The 17,292-nt window shown below is 33.2% G+C and overlaps 1 long non-coding RNA gene and 1 pseudogene across 1 annotated transcript; one reads left to right on the top strand and one right to left on the bottom strand.

The window, feature by feature from the left end:
• Positions 1-2,399: 2,399 nt before the first annotated feature.
• LOC107606150 (MLO-like protein 4) lies at positions 2,400-13,307 on the bottom strand (annotated as a pseudogene).
• A 1,983-nt stretch (positions 13,308-15,290) lies between these two features.
• LOC110264408 (uncharacterized) lies at positions 15,291-17,292 on the top strand. Its single transcript, XR_002350566.2, has 3 exons — positions 15,291-15,560; positions 16,569-16,683; positions 17,154-17,292. It is a non-coding gene; the product is annotated as an uncharacterized LOC110264408 (long non-coding RNA).

The following is a 17,292-nucleotide window of genomic DNA, read 5'->3' as shown; positions in this document are numbered from 1 at the left end:
ACATGGGTATTATAAAATCGGAGTTTGTTTTATTTAAAAACCAAAGTCAATCATAAAGGATTATTTCGCCATCTATATATTTCCTTTTCTAATGTTTATAAACAATATTTTTCAAATGAGGCACTTGCTTAAGCTATTTATAGTGTTCACTTAAAAGATTTACTAATGTCAATCATCTTTAAAGTCGGACAGTATTGGCTCCAACTACTAATATTATTGAAGTGAATCATTACATGTTCTCTTTAAAAAACAATGAGATGATACCTATATGTGCTTATACAGTTATGGTTTGTAATATTAATTAGCATAACAATCTTCGTTTTGTCTTTTAAAGCAGATGCAGAACTATTTTATTCAAACACAACTTTCACAAACATAGATAAATAATATTCATCCATAACTTATTCATCACATAGGCTATGTTTGGTTCATGAATATACACAGACATAGACACAAATACATGGACATTGAAGACATAGACACAGTAGGACACAAAATTTTTAAGTTGTTTGGTAACTAAGTACAAAGACAAAACAATCATATGAAAATATCAATATCACCCTTATCACAAAATACCACCACCATCTTATTTCTTCTCTACCACCGTTTAAACAATCACTACCACTACTAGTTCTCTATTACCATTAACAACTCTTACATTAATAAAAAAATTAATCAAAACAAAACAAGACAAGATCTACAAGCCTTAATCAAGATTCAACTAAATAAAAAAATGAAATATACATTTTTCGTTTTCTTAAAGGAAAAAAAAAAATAAAAAACCAAGAGAGGAGATGCAGTTAGGAATATAGGTAGAAGTAGAGGCAGAATGCAACGGTAGAGGCGTTTCTGTAGAGGCAGCACCAGCGATTCTGGCAAAAGTGATGGCACCGGTGGTTCTGTGATTCCAAGAGGCAGTAGTGGTAGTGGTGACAGATCTAGCAAAGACAGCAGTGACCGTTCTTTAAATTTGAGAGAGATAGTGGTGGTGAATCTGGCAGAGGGAGAAGAGAGGCAATGGCTATGGCGGTGGTGTGAAGGAGGAACATGGCCATGGAAGAGAGAAGATGGAGGAAAGGACGTTGAGGAAGGATTTTCGGGTTAGAAACACAGAATAGAAAAGATAATAAAAGAAAAAAAGGGATTAGGGTTAGATAAATTAGAGTCATAGTTGGAATTTCAAAAAAAAAAGGGATAAAAATATAAAATTTTGTGTCTCAATGTCTCAACTCAAAGGAGAGACACTAAAAACATATATTTTACGTATACTTATGTACCACCGTGCCCATAAAACATATGTGCCTTAACAAACAAACAGTGAATATATGTCACCGTGTTCATATCTTTAGTGTCCAAGAATACTAACCAAACGCACGCATAGTAAAACACATATTTAAATTTAATTAAAATATATTATAATAATTACACACTTAAATAGTTGGATATTAGCACCGCAAATATCTTCGCTATCAACATATTTACACTACAAGAAACATCGTTAAAATTGATGGCCAAATCGATGGCTAAGCTGTCGATAATATTAAAAATGGACGGCAAAATGGACGGCGGAGATGGTTGCTATTAAGCTTGTCGATTTTTCAAAATTCTAATAAAATCGACGGCTAGTGTAGCCGTCGATAATAATTTAATAAAATCGACAGCGTTTCCGTCTATAATATGAGTTTGGAAATTTTACCTTCTTAATAAAATCGACAACATTACCGTCGATATTATTATTTAAAATCGACGCCACTTCTGTCGATATTTGATTCAATAAAATCGACAAAAGAGCCGTCGATTTAATTATTTAGAAACCGACAAATGCTTAATAAAATCGACAACAAAGCCGTCGATATTATTATATAAAATTGACAGAGTTTTTGTCGATATTTGATTTAATAAAATCGACAAAATAGCCGTTGATTTAACTACTTAGATAGCGACAAATTCTATGTCTGTATTTCGTTTCTTTTGTCCATTTTAAATTTAAAAAGCGACAATGTTGCCGTCGATTTTAATAGCTATAATTTTTTTAAATATGTTTTCTATTTGAAAATTAGTAGACAATTAATACAAATAAACCTTTAAATATAGAAATAATATTCATACAAAATATTACATAAATAAACTTCTAAATATAAAAATAATGAGTTTACAAACTTATCAAAATAATAAATAATCCTCTAACATAAAAACTCTAAACAAAATAATAGGTATTTTCACTAGAGTAAAATAATAGGTCCTTTTATCCACGTATTCTAATGCTTGTACAAAGAAAATTTAGCATTTGATTCGTCTTAACAAAGTTACGTGGAGCAATAACTTTCAATATTTTAAATTAGAAACAATCAAGATGACAGAAATAAATTCACAAGAGATGGTAAAAAACTAAAATGTCCTTAAAAAATCAAAACAAAAATCTCCAGTTTCTTTAACTAAAAAATAATGATAATACACAATTTAAAATTTAAAGACCGTTATTATAAAAAAAATTAAAAACGGTTATATTAGATAAGACTAAGAAATTAAATGGAACCTGATTGTCATGGTACCAATTTTGCCAACTAGACTTTAGAGATAATCCCAGAGCTTTAACCCAATACCGTATTCCTATCACTGGTATTCTCCCATCTGTGTCTCCACTAAAAAAGAAAATAAAAAAAAAGGATTTAGATTGATATATTTATGATACTCAATTAATCATATATGTTAAAACATAATCATATAATATATCAAACGATAGTTTCATTCCATATGCAATCTATCTTTGTTACCATTACCATTACCTGTAAATCAATATTTTAAGGCCACCCTTGATGAGTTTTGTGTAGATTGGTAGGATCGAAAATACAGAGAAATTGTAACTCCTCAATATGGAATCACTAAAAAAGAAATCCAACACCAAAGGAATAATTAGTATTTAATAAAAAAAATTTGAAATAATTAGTGTATACAAAATTCAAGTAGCTAGTAGTACTGAATTATGCCTAGAACATATGAAATCCATTTCAGACCTTATGCCTAGAATGCCATGAAATTCATCTTCCATGCTTCGAACCATATATTGATGGAATTATATGACAGTGGCAATTTGTGCTCCTGCAAATTCATAAAACATGTTAGGATCATATGGAATCAGCTAGTGAGGAAGGTGAACAGTATGTTAATAATGTTAGAAATGATAGTGATTGCAAGAGAGCAGCTTAATCCACTTTGAATAACATATTTGAAAAAACAGAATTGACAGATCAAGGAACAACAATGGATGAAAGAATCTCCTATTATGAATGATTATCTCAATAAATAAAAAACTTACAGTTATGAAACCCAAATTGACACCACAAATTATCAGCCATGAGGATGAAAAAGCAAGCTTGCAAATAAAAATTAAGGATATGAAGCTATAAAGTGTTGATGATATATCACCATCCAGATGAGTATTGGATTCCTGCTCCATGGATGTGAAGCATGATGAAAAACAAAGGTTATCTGCCGCCTCATCACCTTGTTTCTCTTTCCTGTACAACAATAAGAGATTATTGTTAGATTATTACAACAGAAATTTTCATTTGTTACTACATTGACAAATTAAAATTCCTGTCTTGGTTTGTGAAACCATTCTATATTTATAGTTGGTTTCTAGATAATTCGTTAACATCCAATATCTAGTATCACATATACATGTATTTCTTCTATACCGTAAACCAATTGTTCGTGTATTCAATTGGATTTGAGAAGCATTCTTTGAAACCTTTCAAAAGACTTTAAAAAAAAAGAAAGAGTTGCCATTTAGCTATTATATTATAATTTTATTATATACACCCTGGCTTGACTCCTCTTTCAAATCTTAGTCTTAGGTTTTTGCTAGCCCTTTTCTTCTTTTTGATTATATCCTCGTTTATATCCATATGGTATAATCAATCTAAAAAAATTCGTTCGACCGAAGAACTGAATCTTTGCAACGAAATATTGAAATTTGAGTGATCTAAATGGAATTTTTATTTATTGTTGAATTGAATATGAATGAAATACAAATACGTTCTAGTTTTATGTAATATCCATTTTAATCACATGTCGTAAACGGAAATATCCTACAAGGTTCAAAGTTAAAGTTCTTAATATTTACATTTACAACATTAATAGACTCTAATCAAATAATATTCAAATTAGATCTATATTATAATGTAAAAAAAATATTTATGTTATAGATTGAATGAACAAAATAAAATACAACAAAAATAATACCAAAAAGTTATTGAAAAAAATTGAAAACAAAGATTCTTTTTAGTTTAGTAAAAAAAAATAGGAAAAACATCTTTTAAATAATGAATCTTTTTCCTATTTTTTTTACAGCTCTCAAGTAATCTTTTCTATTTTTTTTTTTTACTAAATCATATATTTATTTATACTTTGATTGCATTTAATTTAACCCCGTATTTATGAATATTCAATTAATAGAATCAGAATTCAAAACTTATTTGTTTCTCTTTTATGTATTTTCGTTACCTAAGTATATTATCTTTAGCCGCACATATATTGTGGCGAGTCAAACTAAACTAGAAACTAAAAAAAAAAGACTATTTCCTAAATTTGTTAAGTTAATGATCGCCTTCTATGGATTCACCTATATAAGCCGCAGCTAAAGTAGCAAAAATAAGGGCTTGAATACCGCTTGTAAATAATCCAAGGAACATGACAGGTATAGGAACTACTAAGGGTACTAAAGAAACAAGAACAACAACTACTAATTCATCAGCTAATATATTTTCGAAAAGTCGAAAGCTAAGCGACAGGGGTTTTGTGAAATCTTCTAAGATGTTAATTGGTAGAAGGATTGGAGTTGGTTGGATGTATTTACCAAAATAAGCTAATCCCTTTTTCGAAAGACCCGCATAGAAATATGCTACTGATGTAAGTAAAGCTAATGCAACAGTAGTATTTATATCATTTGTGGGTGTAGCTAACTCCCCATGAGGTAACTGTATTATTTTCCAAGGCAAAAGAGCCCCCGACCAATTTGAAACAAAAATAAATAAGAACATAGTTCCAACAAAGGGAACCCACGGACCATATTCTTCTCCAATCTGAGTTTTTGCTTACATCTTGAGTGAATTCGAGGACATATTCAAAGAAATTCTGACCAAAAGTGGGAATGGTTTGCGGATTTCTAACAACTAAAATGGCTGAAACCAATAAGATAGCAATTACGACCCAAGAAGTTATAAGTACTTGGGCATGCACTTGGAACCCCCCTAATTGCCAATAGAGATGTTGACCTACTTCCACAGAAGATATCTCATATAATCTTTTTAATGTGTTGATGGAACATAATAGAATATTCATATTGCCTTCAAAATAAATAGAACTTGAAATGAATTATTTTGATTCAACCATCTATTTTTTCAATTGTCTGTTAAATCTTTTATTTTGAATATTGACTAATCACTTAATATTTCTGGGTTTTTTGTTTTTTGCGCGATTTAGTAAATTAGTTATAGTAACCGATTCTATAAATCTATGAAGTTATCAATGGAATAATTTATTTTATTATTAATTAAGAATTTCGTATATAGCTAGAACGACCTTCACAAATTGCAAATACTAATTTGTTAAGAATTAACCGAATTGAAGCTATAGCATCATCATTAACTGGAATCGAAATATCCGCGAGATCGGGGTCACAATTTGTATCGATTAAACAAATCGTTGGAATTCCCAAAGTGATACATTCTCTAAGAGCGGTATACTCCTCTTGCTGATCAACGATTATGACAATATCGGGTAAGCCAGTCATATATTTAATGCCACCCAGATAGGTTTCCAAGTGCGATAACTGTCTCTTCAAAATAGCAGTATCTTTTTTTGGCAAACTATGGATTCTGCCCGTTTTTTGTTCTATTCTCAAGGACCTGAACTTATGAAGTCTCGTTTCTGTAGTATACCAATTGGTTAACATACCGCCGAGCCATTTTTTATTAACATAATGACACCGAGCTCTTGTTGCAGCCCGTGCTATTAAATCCGTAGCTTTATTTTTTGTGCCAACAATTAAAAATTGTTTCCACTTACTTGCTGCATCAAAAAACAAATCACAAGCTTCTGATAAAAAGCGAGCAGTTCTTGTAAGATTTAGAATATGAATACCCTTACGTTTTGTGGATATATAAGGTGCCATTCTGGGATTCCATTTTCTAGTACCATGGTCAAAATGAACTCCCGCTTTCATCATCTCTTCCAACGTTATGTTCCAGTATCTTTTTGTCATTGATCCCCACAAAAAAAGAGACAGGGTATCCTGAAATAAGAAAAGTTTTGTTCCGATGGAACCTTCTCTTTTATTGAAGATTGGCTCTTGATACATGGTCAGGCCATTCAATTTTTTTTACTTTTTTCTTTATTCTCTTTCAAAAATGTAATCAAACACCTTTATTTAAATTTAAGAATTATAAATTCGAAAAAATAGGCTTTTAGCAATTATCAAATCTTCGAAAATGATTGCTGCAACGTATCACATAAATTCTTGAAATTAAAAAACAAATTCTCTATGGTGGAACAGGATATCTTTTATTCTTTTCTCGAGTAAATTCTTTTTTTTCGGAGCAATCTTAATAAGTTGTCTTTGCTTTGAAGGCTGTGTTACCCTTTTGAATCCGGTACTAACGGGTATCATTCCTCCCAAAACAACGTTCTCTTTCAGACCTTTCAACCAATCGATACGACCTCGGAGAGCAGCTTTTGCTAAAACTCTAGTAGTTTCTTGAAAACTCGCTTCGGATATGAAACTTTGGGTATTCAAAGATGTTTTTGTTATTCCCAATAATAGAGCTCGGTAACAAATTACTTCTTCTAAGGCACGTCCCGCTCGTTTAGCTCGAAACAATCCAATTAGCTCGCTGAGTGAAAAAACATTAGACATTCCATCTTCTGAAACCAATACTTTTGATGTTATTTGGCGTACGATGATCTCAATATGTCTATTATGTATATGCACTCCTTGGGATCGATAAACCCTTTGGATTTTATTAACCAAAGAAATTTGACTTTGGACAATAGTTAGCTCAGTACAAAGAAAGAATCCCCAAGGAATGCCGAGAATTTTGGTTATATGTTCGTTCCAAGCGTCAACCCTCTTCCCTAGGTTAATGGATATTGAATCAATCGAACGAACTTCTAATACCTGTTCCACTTTTGGAAGACCTTGGGTTATATCACCTGATCTCTATTTTTCATATATAAATGTTACTAATATATCTCCTTCAAAAAAGATTTCTCCAAAATGTCCATGAACTGTTGCTCCTGGAGTCGCCAAATAGGTATTAGCCGATCTTATTAATATGGAACCCATTTTAACAATTAAAACTTGTCCCGATTTTAATTTTAGTTCTAGTCCATTTTTTGTTTGAGATAGACATACATTTTCACAAATAAATTGTCCCAGGCTAATTATTGTAATCATTTTTTCACAATATTTAGAATCATAATCATGATGGAGAAAATTCCAATTCAAACGGAATGTATTTAATTTTATGTTGCTGCATGGATCGGGCTTATAAATTATCTCGGTTTCGTCCATTAAAATTTTTTTTAATGCTTGACAAGTTTTTTTTAACTTGTCAAGTTTCCAATTTTTATTCATCGAGATCTGATTATGAGTTATTAAAAGGTAAACTGAATAAAAATTGGAAACTTGAAGTGCTATTCCTACGGGACCTAATGAATTCTTAATTGGAATTTGAGGATCCTTTTTTATTTTTTTTATTCTCTTTTTTATTTTCAGCTCGTTGTAGTATTTTACATTGCTAAAAGGTCCTATTTCAAAATAATCATATGATGACAAAATTATCAAAAATTGGCATTCTGTATTTCTGTTCAACAACACATGAATCGTTTCATGATTTTGGATATGTGATTGTTGAATTTTTTTCTGGAAAGAAATAGGAAAAAATGGATTAATATTGATTTGATCTGACTCATTATCCGAGATCCATTCTGAACCGGATGGATCATTTCTTTTTCTGATATAGGAAATCCGTGATTTCGTTGGATCAATTCTTAGAAAATCTCCAATCAGACCATTTATATTTACTTCAACAAAAGAAGCACGAGATTCTTCTATCGAAGAACTTTTTTTATCTCGATCCCAATTCAATACTAAACAAGTTCGAACTAATTGAATGCTTGTATCAGAAATTTTACGAATTGATTTTCCATTTCCATAAAGAATATAATTGAGAGCTTTAAGCTCCAAATTATCCCTTTCCCGGAACAGATCTTGTGGAAAAAGTTTTACTAAATTGATGCCGTTTGTAATTTCATATAGAATTACAGGTCGAACCAAAACAAAATACTTTTTCTTGATAATTGTGATCCATTGGACAGAGATCCAATTTTTAATTTTTTTTATTCCTTTGAATCTTTTTTTAACCTTTCGGGTTGTATCAAAATACCACTGTGTCGGTATACCTTATCCATTTCGCCAGAAAAATGGATATCCCCAGAAAATATTTGTAATTCAATCTTTTTTTTTTCTTCTCCATTCGCACCAATCCGCCTACTCGACTTCTTATATTAAAAGTGATTGGTGTATTTGTTTCAATAATACTGTTGTTCCTTACCATTATGGAAGAAGGTTCGGATAAAAGATGCACTTCTTCGGGAATGAAAAAAAAATCGATCTACTTTGATTTAGTATTTTGGTTTACATTCGTTGACTCCTTCATATTCAATTAAATCCTCTTTTTTAAAAAGAGGGGGGGTTCCAATAGTCTTATATTTCGGAATTCCCGAATTTTTTGTTCTATATTGAGGATCGTCGAAATGAGCAAGGATACTATTTCTACGAAAAATACCATTCACAGGTATTTCAATCGAGATATCGGAAGAAGACGTTAATTGTTTGTTAGGGTCTTCAATCGATTGGAATGGAAATGGCATGATGAATCTATTTCGTCGCCTTTTTGCCAATAAATCTGAAGTTATCGGGGAAATAATAGGATGTCTAAAATGAGAATTATATAGAATTGAATTGAATCCTGATTTAGCGTAAGGTTTTGAACTAAACAATTTATGTCTTACTAGATTTAGGTTATTTTCGACAAAATCATTATTTAAAAAAGAGTTAGAAATAGCTTTTTCTCCAAGAGAACGAGAATGGGTGTGCATTTGGCCTTGATCCTTGAAGAGTGAAAAAGATAAGTTACTCCACTTATACGACTTTCCCGATAATATCCATAAATGACTTGTCTTTGGTAAGATATGTATGTTACCCCCATTAAATTCAGATGCATGATATACATCAGTACTCCAATGCATTTCTCCCTGTGAGTTAGAATAAATATATCTTCTAACTTTTTCCTTCAAATTGAAAGTGTATGTTCCCGCGCGAATCTCGGCAATCACTTGCTCTGATTCTACGTATTGATTATTTTGAACTAATAAAAAGCTTTTCGGTGGAATTCTAACATTATGTAGAATGTCATCACTTTCAATAGTTACATATAAGTCTATATAAGATAAAAAAGCAGGATGACCGTGACGTGTACGCGTGGGATAAACCAAATCTTGATTGAATCTTATTTTTCCATTAGACGGAGCTCGCACGTGTTCTGCAGTACCTCCTGTGAATACTCCACCTGTATGAAAAGTTCTTAATGTTAGTTGAGTACCAGGTTCTCCAATCGATTGGCCCGCAATAATACCTACAGCTTCGCTTAATTCCACCAAGTTTCCATGAGTAGGACTCTGCCCATAACACAATCGACAGATCCAAGATGTATTCGTACAAGTAAAAGGGGTTCGAATAGATATTGATTGTGTTTGAAAATTTATTAAACGATTAATTAGTCCAATCCCAATATCTTGATTTCGAATGGCAATACATCGCGAACCTATATATATATTGTCTGCTAATACACGACCAATTAATGTTTGTATCAAAATTCTTTCTGGCATTATTTCATTCTGGGTATTTATAGAAATTCCTCGAATGGTACCACAATCCACCCGTCGTACAACAATGTGCTGAACTACTTCAACAAGTCTGCGAGTAAGATATCCAGCATCTGATGTTCGTACAGCAGTATCCACAACCCCTTTACGGGCTCCATAACAAGAAATTATATATTCTGTTAAAGAGAGTCCCTCGCGTAAATTGCTTTGAATGGGTAAATCAATCATTTGTCCTTGTGGATCTGACATTAATCCTCTCATACCCACTAATTGGTGTACTTGAGATGCATTTCCTCTAGCGCCTGAGAAAGACATTATATGAACTGGATTTAGGGGGTCGGTCATCCTAAAATTGGGACTCATTTCTTGTCGTAAATATTCACTTGTAGCATACCATATCTCAATGGATTGGCGTAATTTTTCTACTGCATGTACATTTCCATAATGATGGTGTTTTTCCAAAATAAAACTTTGTTGTTCAGCATCTTGAACAAGCCACCCCTTAGACGGTATGGTTAAAAGATCGTCGACCCCTAAGGAAATGGATGTAACAGTAGCTTGCCGGAACCCCAAAGTTTTTACTTGATCCAGTATATGTGATGTATATGCCATTCCGAAGTGATCTATTATTCTACTAATAAGTCGCTTAATGGCAGTTCCACCGATTACTTTATTGTGAAAGACCAGATCAGCCCGTTCTCCCATAAGTACCTCCATATTCTGCTCAGTGGGATTAAGTTCAACAATGGGTTTTAGTCAATGGTTTGAAAACTTCCGTTCTTTGCTTATGTTGATTCTTGTAGAAGTTTATTTAAAAAACTAAGATGCTACCCGATCCTAATTGATCCTTGAATTCAAATCCGCATCAGAAATTGACTTAACTAGATACTATATAAATGGGCTCGACAAAAACCTTGTATAGCTTCCTCGATTTCTCGATAAAAAGAAATATGACCAACAGTAGTTCGAATGTATATACAACGAATTTGTTTTTTTATACTTCTTACTACTATATAATGACCATAAATCTCATGATAGATACCCAACGGTTCATAATGAACTTCGATAGGAGCTTCTCTTGAGGAAATAACGCGCTGATCTAGCCGCCAGCGGAACCACAAAGGACTATCGAAATTTATTTTTTTTTGTCGATAAGCTCCAATTGCATCATAGGAATTACAAAAAATGGGTTCTTTTTCTTTTTTCGTATATCTATTGTTATTATTGTAAATCCTTTCAGTTTTCGAATTTCTGCGATTACACGGACTATACCTGTTTGCACTAATACCTCGACGATTCCCGCTCGTTAATATATAAAGCCCAATAAGCATATCTTGAGTCGGTACAGAAATAGGATCTCCCATCGACGGAGACAATAGGTTCATATGAGAAAACATAAGTAAACGAGCTTCCGTTTGGGCTTCCAAAGATAAAGGCACATGAACAGCCATTTGGTCTCCATCAAAGTCTGCATTGAATCCCTTACAAACTAATGGGTGTAAACAAATAGCGCGCCCTTCCACTAAAATAGGTTGGAATGCCTGTATGCCTAATCTATGCAGAGTAGGCGCTCTATTTAGCAAGACGGGATGCCCCTGCATAATTTCTTGAAGGATTTCCCATACAATCGGTTCTTTTTCCCGAATTTTACTCTTAGCAATTCTCATGTTCGAAGCAAAATGCTTTCGAATTAGACCACGAATTACAAATGTCTGGAAAAGTTCTATTGCTATTTCGCGAGGTAATCCACATCGATGTAATGAAAGTGATGGTCCTACTACAATAACAGAACGCCCCGAATAATCAACCCTTTTTCCAAGCAGGGTTTCGCGAAATCTTCCCTCTTTACCTTCAATTATATCTGAAAATGATTTGTAAACCTTATTATGACCATCCCTCATCGGTTGCCCGCGGATTCCATTATCCAGAAGCGTATCCACGGCTTCTTGTACCAATTTCTCCTGGCACATTACTAATTCGCTTGGCGTAGATCTACTTGTTGTTAATAGATCGATAAGAGTATTGTTCCGATAGATAACTCTTCGATAGAGTTCATTAATATCTGAGCTCATTAGTTTTCCCCCATCGATTTGAATAATGGGTCTCAATTCGGGGGGAAGAACTGGTAAGAGACATAAAACCATCCATTCCGGATTTATATTTGTTCGGATAAAATGTTTAGCTAAATCTATACGTCGAACCTTATTATGCTATGCACCTTGCAGATTTCCGTCTGTTGCAACTGTGGTCTGATTTTCCCATCTGCGCCAACTATAAATCTAAAGAAGCATAGAACAAATGGAAAACAAACAATAGTACATGAAAGGCAACAATGTCAGCCCCACATAACCAGAAACATATGGACCAGACAACCAAACATGAGCCAAAGCAAAGGAGAAACAACATGTGCTTGAAACAAGCAAGTGATCCCATAATAAGCTGGAAAAGTCTATTGCCGACCAACCTTGCTCAATGCCAAACCGACTGCCAGACAACTGTATAGAACATGAGTGATCCCAAGAACAAACAAGAACCAGTGCAGCTGCTCAAGACCCTCATATGAAACAAATGGCTCGTGCCCCTGCATTCATTCATTTATTAGTATCTTTTACTAATAAATGTAATTTCTAACTCATAACTGAAAGCTTCTTACCACAGGGCATTGATTGAATGGACCACTAATTAGTCCCTTTGGAATATCAGTTTCATCAGGGGAAAAGGATGAACCTTCGGGCATGAGATTCTGGTTCGTGTCAAGGTCTTTTTCAGAACAAATATAAAACTCGCTATTGAACAATGATGATTTACACATATTTCAGAGATCCATCTTGCACTTTATGCCAACAACAAAGAGATAAGACCAAGTAGCATCAACTCTAGCAGAAAAGAACAATCTAAGTCAAGTACCATGTAAAAAATCAGTAGTATCATATCATTGATTATTATTAAAGTGCTTGTTTTACCTTCCTTAATCTTTTCCAGTGATGCAAAGAGAGCCTTCCTTCTTGTCTTCTTCAACCACTGCACAGCCAAGAAAAAGAAGCTTCATACGTTCACAAGATTCAACAAATTACTTGTGTTAATCACCCTTCCATTTATACACTTCACCAACCCTAAGATCTGAAACTGCCTATAATCTATTTTGCAGCACATTATGCAATATGAAGTAACATTGATTACTGTAACTGAATCACTTATATCATACACGTAATCTGCAACTAAAGTTGTAGTACCTTTCCAAAGCGGTAGATGGAGCGCTCAACGACGAAGCAGACGAAGACCATAACAGTAATAACGGAAGCAACTGAATATGTTGGCGTCTCAGCCAGAGAGCGACCTCGTCGAAGCGCCTCCGCCATTATTACTAACTCTAACTACTCACATCAACACAACATGGATTGAATATAGTAGTGAGGAGTGCCGAGTGAAGGAAGAAGGATCCAGGAAAATTCAAAATGGAAAGTGGAGAAACATCTAATAATCCCTCGGCTTTGAAGAATTATTAAACTTAGTCTTAGCTCTTAAAATAAAATGGAACCAGAATAAACATGATGACCAGGATTTCTAGATTTAAAAGATAGGATATTACAATTAGGTTATAGTTCACACCTGAAATAGGGGATTTCCAAATGAAACTGAAGTTGGCTTTGAAAACGATACCTGTTCTTGTGATCTCGATTGAGAGAGAACGGAGAAGGACCAAAGTAGGAGGAGCGCGGCAGCAATAGAGAGAAGGAACGACGGCGGCACGGCAGCAGCGGAGCGACAGGCGGCGCGAGCAAACGGAGTGACAGCGGCGCAACCGTGACGCCGGCAGAAGAGAATGAGGGTTGTTTCTGAGCTTGGTGGCGGATTGATGAGGAATGCAGAAAAGAAAATGATAAAATGAGGGTTGGTGAGGAATTTGGGGGAAAATGGTGTTTCTGGACTTGGAGGCGGGAAGTGGAGGCGGGAATGGTGTTTTTAGCAATAAAAATCGACGGTACTGTTGTCGCTTTTAATTTAAAAAAAAGCAACGGTTTTTACGTCTATTTTATGCATTAAATCCACACCATTTATTTGATTTTAGAAAGTAATCTAGGCCGTTTAAATTTATCGACGGGAGCTTTGTCGATATTTTAAATATAAAAATAGACGTCACATCCGTCGATTTTAAAATAAAAGTATTTTCGCCTTCCAACTCGTCGACACTATGACTATAGTTAAAGAAGGTTTAATGCAACATAAAAAAATCGACAGCCAGGCTGTCAATTTTATTAGTTTATTTTTAATTATCTTTTTTTTAAAATATCGACAGCAAGCCGTCGAAAAATATCGACGGGAGAGATAGCCGTCGATATTTTGCGTCCAAAAAAACGCTTTTCCTTGTAATGTTAAGAGATACTTCCAACATTTTCATTTCACCGACAACAATGTATGTTTTTTATTGTTATAATTATTTCGCGGGCCGTCTTTTAGTAACTATAAAGAGAGAGAAGTATGACAACATTGGCTTGGACATGGGAATAAAGGAAGATGACGAGAAATCCAAAAACAAGATGATTCCCCAACCCAACAACTTATAACAAAAACAAAGCCCATTTTATACCAAAAGTTAAAGAAACAGAGTCCACTGGCCAGAACTTTCTGAGTTTCAAAATATTAGATCCATGAGTTAAATATCAGTGGAGCTTTTTTTTTTTAAGTACTTTACTAATTATGACAAAAAAATACTTTTCTAATAAAAAAATTGTACCCAGTAGTCCAGTACACATAATAATAGCTCATTTTATTTAGTAAACCAAAAAATAGTTTTCTAAAGAAATAAACAGTTGGTCAAATATATTCTTTATTCTCATTTATGTTACATGAATTTGGATATTGTACTAAAACGAATTTAGGATATGAAAATTTTAAAAAAAGTATGGATATGGTGATATATATAATTTATATAAATTTTACACTTTTTAAACTTAAATGGTAATTTTAACTTAATAAAATATGTTTTATATAACTTTAAAGATCTCTAGTCTAGTCACCAAAAAAATATCAAGTCACCAAAAAAAAATCTCTGGTCCGCAGTGTCACTCTGGTGCCGCTGCACTTCTCTGCTGTCCGGTCCGACACTGTCCCAACGTCGCCCAGCCTCCCGCCCACGAAGCCCAGCATCTAAAGAGTCAAAACTTAGCATTCTAAGACAAATATCTAATTAATTGTAGAATAAAAAGTTAAAAACTTCACCCAAAATAATGTAATTTTGAATTAATTTGAATAAGAAATATCTGATCTATATCCAAAAAGTATTCTTTCTCGGAATTTTTTGTTTTTTGTTTTTTTGTCCGATGCAACATATACCTTGTGAATAAAGCAGATTCTCATCATTAGAATCAAATGTCTGATGATTATACAGGTAAAGGTGAAATGAAATACCACCATTCCATGCCATATGGTTATAAACTTATAATTGTTGCTCGTAGAAATTTGGATCTACACATTTAACTTCACTATCTGCTTTTCAAGTATTCTGTATATAGTTTTTCCTTTTTCTTCTTTTTCAGCAAATTTTCTAGAGTTCAACAATATAATTTGCATGACAAAAGGTTCTCTTTGCCCTGTTTTCCCCTACTTCTTGAGTAAGTGCATATTTCAGCCAAATTTTGATATTCATTTTAGATAAATCATCCAAATTTTGATATCCTTCTAGATGTTTCTTTCCGTTCCATTTTTCATTTTTTATTATGTTGAATTGGTTGTTTATGATGTTATATGTATCCTTGAATTCAATAAATTTGTATGCCTTTCTTTTCTTTGGCCAAGAAACTTGCTGATTTTCCTTGTCAAAATCATATTGGATTTCTTGCTATTAAGTGTTGATATCTGAAGAATTATTACTTTTATACATATATATTACTGACATCTTCCAAATCTTTGAGCTATATTCTTCAGGTTTTCATCATGCGGTTAGTAGCTTTGGTTTAGACGTATCTTTGACAGACATAAAAATTTCTTGTCATGAAATTGTACTTGAAAAGCTTTTTATTCTTGCATAACTAACTGATTTGAATGGCGATTTAGCATGGCATAAAGCTTTAAAATATAGAACCTGACTGATAAATACAATAGAAGACCAACAAATGTGCCTAACAAAAAGCCTAATCAATTGTGCCAAGTGTCTCACTAATATTGGTTAGAGTTTTTGTTAGAGAAATTTATCATTCTCCTATAGCATTTTTATGAACCCAAGATTATTTGCATGCTGAGAATTTAGTACTCAAGCAATTCACATATGATCTGTCTTATTCAACATATTTGTAATGTCTATTTTTGAGTTAAAAAAAATGTGTGTTCACATTATCGTTGATATGCATACTTGGATTATTTCTTGTAACTCGGGAAATTGTTGGATATATGTTACTTTTTTTTCTGATAAGTTTCAATAATCCTAGTCTCTAGCTACAATGAGGATGATATATTATATAGCTAGAGGGATTGGAGTTTAATATGTTGCTTCCTTGTCATTCATCAAGTATACACCAACAACATATTTTCTTGATTCTATATCAAAATTGAAGCAAATCCACCATTCTGCATGTTGTCCTTAAATTTCCCTTGTTTGTGTTGACATTTGAGTCTTTGCTCAGACCACATAAATGTTGGTAACTGGAGATACCTAGCAGCACTCGTCGATCCCAGCAATGTCCATTGAACCTGAAAACCTTCTTCCAGCTTTGCAGCCAAAGAATAGAAGTCTATGAAGTATGAAGTTTCCCATTGACAGCATAATTTACTTATTATATTTAGTATATATGGAGAATGAATTCATATATGAACTCAGCTTGTCCTTGCTCATTATTTAACTCTGTATTTGATGCCTTGCTTCAAAGTAATAACCCAGTATTAATGCAATTTCAAGATTGATCCATGTTAGACAGATTTAACAAAGTTTTACTTTGGTTATTGAAAACCTTATAGTCCTCTCTTTATCGTGGCTTATGAGTTATGACTGACTCTGTAAAAAATTTGCGATGAGCTTAGCATAGGCAGAGTTAAAACTTTTTGAAATAATTACATGAGAACTATATAACCATCTTAATAAAGTGGTGCATTTAACATTCTTTTATTTTAAATCTACGTTCTTTTTATGTTCAAGTCTTGTATGAGTATTTTAAGGTTTTAGGAATTAGGTCTTTTTTTTTTATCCGTTCATGATATTACAAAAAGTGCAGTTCTACTTCTACATGCAGGCATCATAAAGTGAAAGATGCACGTTCAGGGTCATACTGACAATACACATAGCATATATATAGCACCGAGGAGTGCTAGGAGCAGCAGAATTTGTAATGTGTAGCAATCAATTAGTCATTA

This window comes from Arachis ipaensis, chromosome B7 (assembly GCF_059453495.1).
Source record: "Arachis ipaensis isolate K30076 ecotype BB chromosome B7, ASM5945349v1, whole genome shotgun sequence".
Taxonomy (NCBI): Eukaryota; Viridiplantae; Streptophyta; class Magnoliopsida; order Fabales; family Fabaceae; genus Arachis; species Arachis ipaensis.
Note: the sequence above shows the minus strand (reverse complement) of the source record. Positions and strands in the feature narration are given on the sequence as shown.